This window comes from Brachycentrus maculatus, unplaced genomic scaffold (genome assembly GCF_059751285.1).
Source record: "Brachycentrus maculatus isolate JH-2025_06_01 unplaced genomic scaffold, ASM5975128v1 h1tg000139l, whole genome shotgun sequence".
NCBI lineage: Eukaryota > Metazoa > Arthropoda > Insecta > Trichoptera > Brachycentridae > Brachycentrus > Brachycentrus maculatus.
The window spans coordinates 1882448-1894308 of NW_028280892.1; positions in this window are offsets into that span (position 1 = coordinate 1882448).

Genomic DNA, 11861 nt, shown 5'->3' on the forward strand with positions numbered 1-11861 from the left:
TGAATAAAAACTGAGTTTCTTCTATTAAGAATTGTTTTAACATTTCAAAATCATTTTAAAAAGAGTTGCAAATTAATTCAATTACATTTTTGAGTAATTTATACACACACACTTAACACGAGTAAATACGTATGTATTAAAAGCGGTTAGGTTCAAATACTTGGACGTGGTCAAGTCGGAATTCGGAATAATTGGCGGGTATGTGTAAGATACATAAATGTGGAAGAGGTGAAGAATGTTTGCAATTACAATGTAGTGCGGCTTTATATTTCATTCTAGCGGCTTGATGGTTAGTGAAATTTGTAACATATATATTTTTTAATGTTTAGGCATTCACTTTATGGTATGATTTTATTTTATTGCCTTTTAATTTATATTTGAAGCACTAACATTGTGATTTTCCATTTTATAATTAAAATTTACCTTTATTTTAAAATCACTATAAATATTTAGTGATTTTAAAAGAAAGTTACATTTTTATTATTTATTTCTTTAATTTATATTCAAATCATGGAAGCATCTGTGGCTTCTGAAATATAATAAAAATAATAATACTAAAGTGGTAATAAACAAGTATTTTTATTTAACTCTTATTTTTATTAATAAAAACATTACAAACTTATGTTGGTTGTACCCAAGTGATTTTAAGGGAAACACTGAATAATGAACTATTCGTAAGGAATGGGAATGTTATGGGGAATGTCCGAAGCTCGAGGAATGTTCAGGATGGACCGGGAATGGTAAATTGTAATGGTGTGGTCTTTCCATTGTTGCAAATTCGTTTGCGCCTCGGTTATTCTGCTCAACAGAATTATAAATAATAATTAGTCATTTCTTGAATGTTTTTCGCAGATACTTTGTGACACATTTTATGAACTTAAACTATAAAATTAAAAAAATTTTTTTAAACACTTTTTTTATTATAAGTACACTTTTACCTACCGGTTTCGACAAGAATCTTGTCATCATCAGGGTTTATTTAATTCTATAACATTAAAAACATTTAAATACTCATAATTAATTACAATCCCATTAACATTTACGATTTAGTTTTTGGTAAGGTAATGTAATACCGTTAAATAATCATCTGACCTGACTACGCCAAGTATTTCGAAGACATACTTGATAAGACTTCCATTTTCTTCTTCATCTATGTTGAGATGTCAAAAAAATAATGATAAGGAGAGTAAGATTAAGTGGCTGACTAAGTATCCTTATTTTTATTTTATATCTTTATCGGAATAACACGCAAAGCCTCATTTAGAGTCTTGTCTGCAGGTAGGAAGGTAAATGTGAAAAATACAGAAAAAACACTCTGAGCCATTGGAAATAAATCTTTCTTGAATTCATTTTCCAATTGGCAGGAATCAAACCCGCCACGCCAGTTTCGTAGTCGAGCGTCTACCCAACTACGCCACGGCACCTATAACTAAACTATCATCTTACACTGTACTATCATCATTCAAATAATAAATCAGTAATTCTGGTAGGCGATATTGCATTTCGTAGTGAACTTGAAGCGAGGGTAGTTTTGCGAAGGGGAGGTTGGTTTCGAACGGAGTGGAGAGCTATTTTTAGCTCAACTAGGTCACCCGCAAGCCTGTATACAGCCTCTGTGCGACCACATTTGGCTCTCAACAAAAGGTTGTGCTTTATGCAACCGAGGTTCACAGCGAAAATACAAATGATTGTTTTACATGTATGTATGCGAATTTGAAAGTAATTATAGTACAATAATAGATTTATATTATCCACTGACACTTCGTGATGGAATTGCAGTTTTAATTTATTATTAGATTAAAACCAATACTTTTAGCTTTTCCACTTTTTTTTTTTTTTTTTTTAGTACAATATTATAAATAGTTATCTATAGTACAATACAAAAGTATATTTAGTACAATACAAAAGAAAATTCGAGTGATTAATATTTTTTTGGGAATATTTATTTATTTTATTTCATTTTATTTATTTTGTTCGGGAATTGTACTGCTTTACATATAAAAAAAAAAGTTTACATTAAACAATAGTTACATTAACAATAATAAACATTATTCTTCTTCTTCTAACCCTTATCCACACCCCAATGGTGCATAGGGCACTGCATCGTCTAGAAACAGTGTTATCTTGATCGTTAAATACACGAAGGAAAGGTGATCAGCCTTCCGCTTCAGGTACCAGTCCAGGGTCATATTAAATAAATATTAGACCGAAAAAATCACTAATATTTATTTTGACCCTCTTAGGAATTGAACCAGGGACCTCCAGCATGGTAGCCTAACGCGCTAACCACTACACTATTTAGGCGGACAAAATAAACATTACATTAGATTAACAAAAATAGTTACATTAATAAAAATAAAGTCAATTAAACAATTCCACATTTATGTTATAATAACTATTAAAAACATTCAGAGATAAAAAAGGTATGATTTCAAAAAAATATATATTTTGCATAAATATATATAATAGGCTATAAAACTTAAAAAGTTGAAGCCTGAGTAGGATCATGATAAGCGGTGTTCTATAAACCGTAGCTAGATTTCAGAGTCACTTGAACGTTAGGTAATTCGATTTTTTTTATGTTTAATATGTTATAATTTACTAATAAAAATTACTAATAAAAATTCAATATCAATAATATGCTCTTTAATAGTGTTACGCAACTACGTTCAAGGGGGGTGGTTTTGTGATTCGCCCCATTGCTGACAGATTAAGCCTCTCGGTGAAGACACCCCTAATTGATAGTCTCCGAAGTCTCCCTTATCCCATCAAGAAGAATAATGATAGACGGGTGATTTGCAATCTCTTGTAAACATACCAGACACGTTCCGTTGGGATCGCTCGATGAACGAAAATTACGTAAATTTTTATATTCTTTTTTGAGATCTCATCAAAGATGAAGGAGAATATGGAAGTCTGGGCATTTGCGGGGCTGACGACCGTCATATGCTGGTTTAAGCGATCACTTAACACACGTGTAACATTTACCATTTCTACCCATTATTGACAGCCACACTACTCAAATTCTTGGAAGTTCTAGGTATGTATATGAAATGCCCACACTTTCATGTTGTTTTTCATCTTTAACGAGATGTCAAAAAATAGTGTGAGATATTTCTATTCCAAATAATGATTAGAGATAACCCAGATTTGTGAACACATTCAAAATATTGTACGTATATTATACGTACAATATAGAAGTATTTGGAATTCAAAATATTGTACGTATATTTTTTATTACATATATTTGAAACTCCTTTAGTATTTTTACCCTGCTTATACTCTCGTATGAACAAGGTAAATTTACAAATTTTTTTACGTATTTTCTACGTGTTTTCAAAAATTTGGCTTGCTTTTCGATTCAAGGATACTTTTTACAAAAAAATCATGAAGGTTTTTAAAACTAAGCAACTGACGCCAATATATTGCCAACTCCATATTTCACTTCCAAACATTAGGGTTGGAACCAGAACTCCGTTGTGTATTGCCAGTTTAGCTTCCGTTTAGTGGTATTTATTTTCTATAATCACTACATGTTTAAGGGTAAAAAAGTTTGAAATATAAATGAACCGATAATTCAGATTTTGTGAACAAGTATTTGGACACACTCAAAATGTTGTAAATAAATTATCTGGTCAAATTATAAGCTTAATAATAAAAATGAAAATGATATTTTCTGGCGTTTCTCATGTGTGTGATTATAATCCAGGATTCAGATCTCACATACTAATATAAGAGTTTCTGCTTAGTAAAAAGCTTCTTTACATCTCACCAATAGATGTCTCTAGCGAAGTTCTAGTGATTCATGAACAAGGTTTCTAAATTGGTTCATATATATAGAACTTCCAAGAATTTGAGTAGTGTGGTTGTCAATAATGGGTGGAATTGGTGAATGTTACACGTGTGTAAAGTGATCACTTAAACCAGCCTATGACGGTCGTAAGCCCCGTAAATGCCCAGACTTCCATATTCTTCTTCATCTTTGATGAGATGTCAAAAAATAATATAAATGAACCGAGTTTAAGCTAAACAAAATGTTACGTTCATTCGGCGAAATATATTTCCTCTTTCGACGATTTCCATTTTATCTTTCTTGCAGCTTCTATATTCATCTCCCCGTTTCAATTAGGTACACTCGCGTTACAGAGATAAGAAAAAGGTGGAAAAATAACTTTTCGCTTCCGCTACAATATCTCTTCGTTAGACTGAAACAATGCGCTCTCTCCTCTCTAGGCAACATTTCTGTTTTCTTTTATTCCTTTCTTATATTACTTCCAACTTCCCACTTATTAGTGCTACTTAGAAGCCCCTTGTACAACGTTTTATATATTATATTAAACTTTTTTAGAACAATAGAAATATGATGAACTAATCAATTTTGATAAAGTCAGCATATTATTTTTTTTTTAAAGTATAAGTATATATACAAAATAAGGTATTTAAGATTGAAAAATGTGTACTGCATGGGGTTATTTATGAAATCCAAAGTAAAATTTATATCGTATTTATAAATAATATATATATATATATATATATATATATATATATATATATATATATATATATATATATATATATATATATATATATATATATATATATATATATATATATATATATATATATATATATATATATATATATATATATATATATATGTAAATATATATATATATATATATATAAATATATATATATATATATATATATATATATATATATATATATATATATATATATATATATATATATATATACATATATATATATATATATATATATATGTATATATAAATATATATATATATATATATATATATATATATATATATATATATATATATATATATATATATATATATATATATATATATATATATATATATATACATATATATATCACATTCACATAATTTTTAGTGTGTCTAAATACTTGTTCACAAAATCTGGATTATCTCCAATTACAGGAGTTATTTCAGTGTTCACTTAAACCAACCTATGACGGTCTTTTTCATCTTTGATGAGATGTCAAAAATAATATGATGCTTAAAGATGTTTATTTTACAGTTACCACAATGAAAAATTGTGGTTTTTATGTTATTTATAAATTGTGTTTTATTTCATTTGTTTTTTTTTTCATTTTGAAGAAAATGTATTGTTTAATTATTTTTTTTAAATAAACTTAACATTTTTCAAATGAAGAAAAAACATTCACGTTTAACCTAAAAAGATCTGTTGCGCAGTAAAAAGTTCAATAAGTGGCTTGATATTTTTTTTATTACATTTTATTATATATATTTTTTACTTTAAAAACGATCTCCTACAAAATCAAGTTTTTTGATACATGAAGTTTTTGAAAGGAGTGAGCGACATGTTCCCTAATAATATATATATTTTTTTTAATTTTTAACATGTCACTTTCATCAAAAAATAAGGAAAAAGTCCCTCTTCGAGCACAAGAGCACAGTCTCTTTTTTGGAGAAGCTCAGCGCGTAGAAATGCATAGAAATTGTATTAATTTGTATGTTTATTTTTAACTATATTAAATAATAATAAAACAAAATATTTTGGTAATATAATTGAACCCTCAAAGCATCGAAACGAATGAAACGCCAATAACGCCAGATTAAGCCGTGTACAAATGCCAATAAAGCTCTTTAATTATGACGCATTGTGTCGCGTATATATCGCGTAATTTGTCGGACACGATGTCATTCTGGTACAGGGATTAGATTTTCCAAGCATCCTTTTTGAATATGTCAACTACGTGTGGTATTAACGCCTCGTATGGGTTACCGTCAAACTTTATCATTGACTTAGGACCACCGTCCACAAGCAGGAAAAAAACTGTCGCATAAATATAATTAATAATAACATTTTGAGTGTGTTCTAATACTTGTTCCCAAATCTAGATTATCAACAATTAGGAGTAATTTCATTAATTGATTCGGCAGTCAGTTTGTGGTAAAATCTATCCATTTTTAATTAATGTTTTACTTAGTAAATACATTTTTTTATTATTTTTTATTATTAGATTAAAACCAATATTTTTAGCTTTTCCACTTTTTTATTTGACCAGCGACCGGGTTTCGTCGTTACCGACATCATCAGACTGGTGTGACCGACCATTGACCAGTCTGATGATGTCGGTAACGACGAAACCCGGTCGCTGGTCAAATAAAAAAGTGGAAAAGCTAAAAATATTGGTTTTAATCTAATAGTAAATTAAAAATGCAATTCCATCACGAAGTGTCAGTGGATAATATAAATCTATTAGTAAATACATCATTTTCAAACACCACAATACGTAACACAGAATGCAACGAAACACGTGTCACATTAGATTTTAAGGAATCGTATTATTTATCAAGTAAAATTTTAATTAAAAATGCAAGAGCCATGTGAAACCACAGTAGATTTTAAGAAATAGTGGTATTTACTAAGTAAAACATTAATTAAAAATTAGGAGTTATTTTTTACATTAATTTTTGACATGCCAACATACATGAAGAAGTATATGGAAGTCTGGAAATTTACTAAACATAAAATGAAAAGGATGTTTTCTAGCGTTTCTCAAGTATGTGAATATAATCCAGGATTTGGATATCATATAAATGAAAGAGTTTATACTTAATAAAAAGCTTCCCTCATCCTACCATATATTGGGTTGATGCAAAAGTTTTGACCGTTTTTTACATATTTTTTTTTTAATTTTTTTTTCTTGTGTATTATTTATTTAATAAATTATATAATTTCCATCAGCTCTTATAACCTTCTCCCATCTTTCTATCAACTTATTAATACCAGTAGTATAAAATTCCGTGGATTTTAATGCGAAAAATGAAGTAAGGGATGTTTTTACCTGCTCTATTGAATAATTTTTTTCATCATTTAAATTTTTTTGCAGTGATCGGAATAAATAAAAATCAGAAAGAACAAGATCTAGAGAATACAGTGGATGCTTGATAACATCCCAATTTAACTCATTTAGCTTGTGTTGGGTCATCATAGCCACATGTGGTCGCGCGTTGTCGTGATGAAACACTGCCCCTTTTCTGTTTACCAATTCTGGTCTATCCTTTTGAAGGACCATGTTCAATTTGGATAATTGCTGACAATATCGTTCTGTTGTACTTGTCTTATCGTGTTCCAAGAGTTCAAAATACACAATACCCTTATTATTCCACCAAACACAAAGTATAACTTTTTTTATGGATTTCGGCCTTCGAAGTTGTTAATGGGGCTTGTCCAGGTATAGTCCAATGTCTTTTTCTTGTCACGTTGTTGTACACGACCCATTTCTCATCTTCCGTCACCAAACGATGCAAAAAAGGTTCATGTTTTTGTCTCGCACTCAAAGCAACGCGCGTTGAAACACGATCCAATAAATTGGCAGCCGACAATTGATGAGGTATCCAAACGTCGTACCGCGAAACCATTTCCATACGCTTCAAATGTCTTAATGCGATTGTTTGGTTGACTCCCATTATTGACACAATCTCCCTGATAGTTAGACGTGGATTGGTGTCAATTATGACTTTTAATTCGTCGTCATCAGACTTCAATAGCCGCCCGGTATGTGGTTTATCAATGAGTGAAAAAACTCCAGATCGGAATTTTGCAAACCATCTTCGTACCTGTCGAACTTTGATGACATCTGCTCCATACACTTCACAAATGTTTTTGGTTGCCACACTCGCGGTATTGTCTTTACGGAATTCATAAAGTAAACAATGACGTAAATGCACTTTATCGAACGACATTTTGAAAAAATACAAGGGGTTATTACTGTACTCTGGCCAGGCCAAAACTGAATAGAAAGTAGAGGGAAAGCATCCTTTATACAATGGAATCATAATAAAAGAAGATACTATTCAAAATTTATGAAAAAAAAATTTTTTACCTGGGATCATAAAAAACGGTCATTACTTTTGCATCAACCCAATATATACCTCTAGTAAAGTTCTTGTGAGGTTAAACACTGTGTTTTAAATTTGATCAATATTTCTAGAATTTCCAAGAATTTGAGTAGTGTGGTTGTCAATCATGGGTAGAATTGGTGAATGTGTAAAATGATGACAGCTTATGACGGTCGTAAACCCCGTAAATGCCCAGACTTCCATATTCTTCTTCATCTTTGTTGAAAAAAAAAAATATAATCTTGGTATGTAATTATTACTTTAATTTTCATTTTGTGCCCCAAACCATCTAAGAGATCTAGCAAGCTTACGATGTATTCTATGTCGGATAGAAATCGGGGATTTGTTGCATCGTGAATGGCGACATTAAGATCATTATAAGAGCTCAGGTGTGTAGTATACAAAATGGATTAGTTTGTCAAACTTTCAAACAAATACCTTTAAATTGTATAGCTGACGATGACTAAGGGTAATGATGCTACTAGATTAACTGTAGGGTGGTGCAAAATTTATCACCCTATCGAAAGGTGATATAATTATTTCGAATGGTGTCGTACGTCAATCATATTTGACGTTTTTGAACAAGACAGATGCAGTATACAAACAAACTAATGAAACGGGCACAAATCTGTATTGATAGCCATTTGACGGGTATCATCTTTTCCACTTAACAGAAGAAATATCAAAGATCCATGTCAAGATTTTCATTCATTCAAACCCTTATCCGCACCCCAATGGTGCATAGGGCACTGCATCATATAAACGCAGTGTTATCTTGATCGTTAACACATGAAGGAAAGGGGATCAGCCCTCCGCTTCCGGTACCAGTCCAAGGTAATATTGATTAAATATAAGAGTGAAAAATTCACTTATATTTATTTGACCCCCTCTGGAAATCGAACCCGGGACCTCCAGTACGGTAGCCATGCGTGGTGACCATGACACTACGGAAGCGGACAAAGTTTTCATTTTGTCAAGATTTTCATCACACAAAATCCTTTTTTTTTAACTAAAACGGTTATTTAAGAACAAAATTGGATGATTCATTTTGTGCCACCCTAAATCTGTTTGTATACTACAGCTGTCTAGTTCACAAATCGCTCATTCCTTTCAAGAACGTCATAAATCAAAAAACTTGATTTTGCAGTAGAACGTTTTTAAAGTTTTAAAATATAACACAATGTATTTAAAATAAATATCAAGCCACTTATTGAACTTTTTACTTTGCAACAGATCTTTTTAGGTAAAATCTGAAGGTTTTTTCTCCAATTGAAAAATATTTAGGATATTAAAAAAAATAATTAAACAATACCTTTTCATCAAAATGCAAAAAAAAACATTTTCTGTCCTGTAGCGGGTAAATATAAAGTTTTCAAATATGCCTCTTTTGCTGGGATAAAGAACATTTTCTGTGCATTCCGAAAATATGCACAACTGTAAATTTACGATTTTTGATTTATGGCGTTCTTGAAAGGAGTGAGCAAAATGTCAAATATGATTGACGTACGACGCCATTCGCAAAAATTATAGCATCTTTCGAAAGGGTGATTAAGTTTGAGCCTTCCTGTAGATCAAATATATTATCGTTCAGCGGATTTATCATTTAACGAAATTCTGTGAGAAAATACACAGTCTTAATTGTTTTAAAGTAAACAATGTTTTGGACAGTATTGAAAAATTTCAAATGTTTTATTCGTTAAGACGTTTTTAAGTATCATATCTTTAAGTCTCAAGTATTTCAATTCCACTGAATACTTACTCTAATACATATAATTAAATTTAATATAAATTTACTTATTTTCTAAGAAGTGTTTCTTAAAACTAATTCAGTTTAAGAAATAACTTTACTATATGAAAATTTATGTCCATCTTTAATTAACACACACACACATTGATGCATAAATAATTTCCCTTCAGCAAATTAAATAAATTTTTACTAAAATATTGTATTTATAATATTAAAATATATTAAGTTGAAATAAAACACAATTTATAAATAACATAAAAACCACAATTTTTCATTGTGGTAACTATAAAATAAACATCTTTAAGCATCATATTATTTTTGACATCCCATCGAAGATGAAAAAGACCGTCATAGGTTGGTTTAAGTGAACACTGAAAATAACTCCTGTAATTGGAGATAATCCAGATTTTGTGAACAAGTATTTAGACACACTAAAAATTATGTGAATGTGATATATATATATATACGTATCACAGTAGATTTTTAGAAATAGTGGTATTTACCAAGTAAAACATTAGTTTAAAATGGATAGATTTTACCACAAACTGACTGCCGAATCAATTAATGAAATTACTCCTAATTGTTGATAATCTAGATTTAGGAACAAGTATTAGGACCCACTCACAATGTTATTAATAATTATATTTATGCGACAGTTTTTTTCCTGCTTGTGGACGGTGGTCCTAAGTCAATGATAAAGTTTGACGGTAACCCATACGAGGCGTTAATACTACCACACGTAGTTGACATATTCAAAAAGGATGCTTGGAAAATCTAATCCCTGCACCACAATGACATCGTGTCCGACAAATTACGCGATATATACGCGACACAATGCGTCATAATTAAAGAGCTTTATTGGCATTTGTACACGGTTTAATCTGGCGTTATTGGCGTTTTATTCGTTTCGATGCTTTGAGGGTTCAATTATATTACCAAAATATTTTGTTTTATTATTATTTAATATAGTTAAAAATAAACATACAAATTAATACAATTTCTATGCATTTCTACGCGCTGAGCTTCTCCAAAAAAGAGACTGTGCTCTTGTGCTCGAAGAGGGACTTTTTCCTTATTTTTTGATGATAGTGACATGTTAAAAATTAAAAAAAATTATTATTAGGGAACATGTCGCTTACTCCTTTCAAAAACTTCATATATCAAAAAACTTGATTTTGTAGGAGATCGTTTTTAAAGTAAAAAATATACATTAAAATGTATTAAAAATAAATATCAAGCCGCTTATTGAACTTTTTACTGCGCAACAGATCTTTTTGGTTAAACCTGAAGGTTTTTCTCCACTTGAAAAATATTAAGTAAATTAAAATAATAATTAAACAATACATTTTCTTCAAAATGAAAAAAAAACAACACTTTCTGCCCCGTAGCGGGTAAATATTAAGTTAAAATACGCCGCTTTTGCTGGGATATAATACATTTTCTGGGCATTCCGAAAACATGCAGAGCTGAAAATTGTCTATTTTTGATGTATGACGTTGTTGAAAGGAGTGAGCGATATATTTTTATTCTCAATATTATTAATATTTAAAGCATTTACTTTGTGGTTAGTCATTTATACTTATTTTTTTTTTTACAAAAATGTTAATAATATTAGTATATAACCACTCATCGAGATTTTTATGTCTACCGGTTTCGAGACGTACCCGTCTCTTCGTCAGGACAACCACTATTACAGCATGCAAACAATACCACCCTTCACCACCATGTTCTTTACCTTACTTATTATGTACAAAATTTATAGATCTTTTAGTGGATTTTTGTTTCTTCTGGCAAATTTAAATTTATTTTATTTTAATCTGTGTTGGGAATAGGAGGGATAATCTAGTGTGGGCTAATCAAGAACTTGTCAGCATTTGCTCATTGCTGGGAGGAAATCACGTAAAACTCCTCAGGAGAAGGCTGACTGTTGGTTGTTGTCGGCAGCCTTAGTTAAGATAAAATAAATAAGATAAAATAATTTTTACCCCGATGCAACACATGCAATATGTTACTAATTTAACAAATTTGCAGGGCGAATGTGGTTGTTAACAGAAGCAGAGGAAGACCTAAGAAAACTTGGCATGATCAAGTATTTCAAACACTTTAGAGTAGCCTGATCAGGAGTCAAATAGGAAAGAGAACAATAGGCGGTAATGTATGAGGAGATGCATGAATGTGGAAGAGGCGAAGAATGT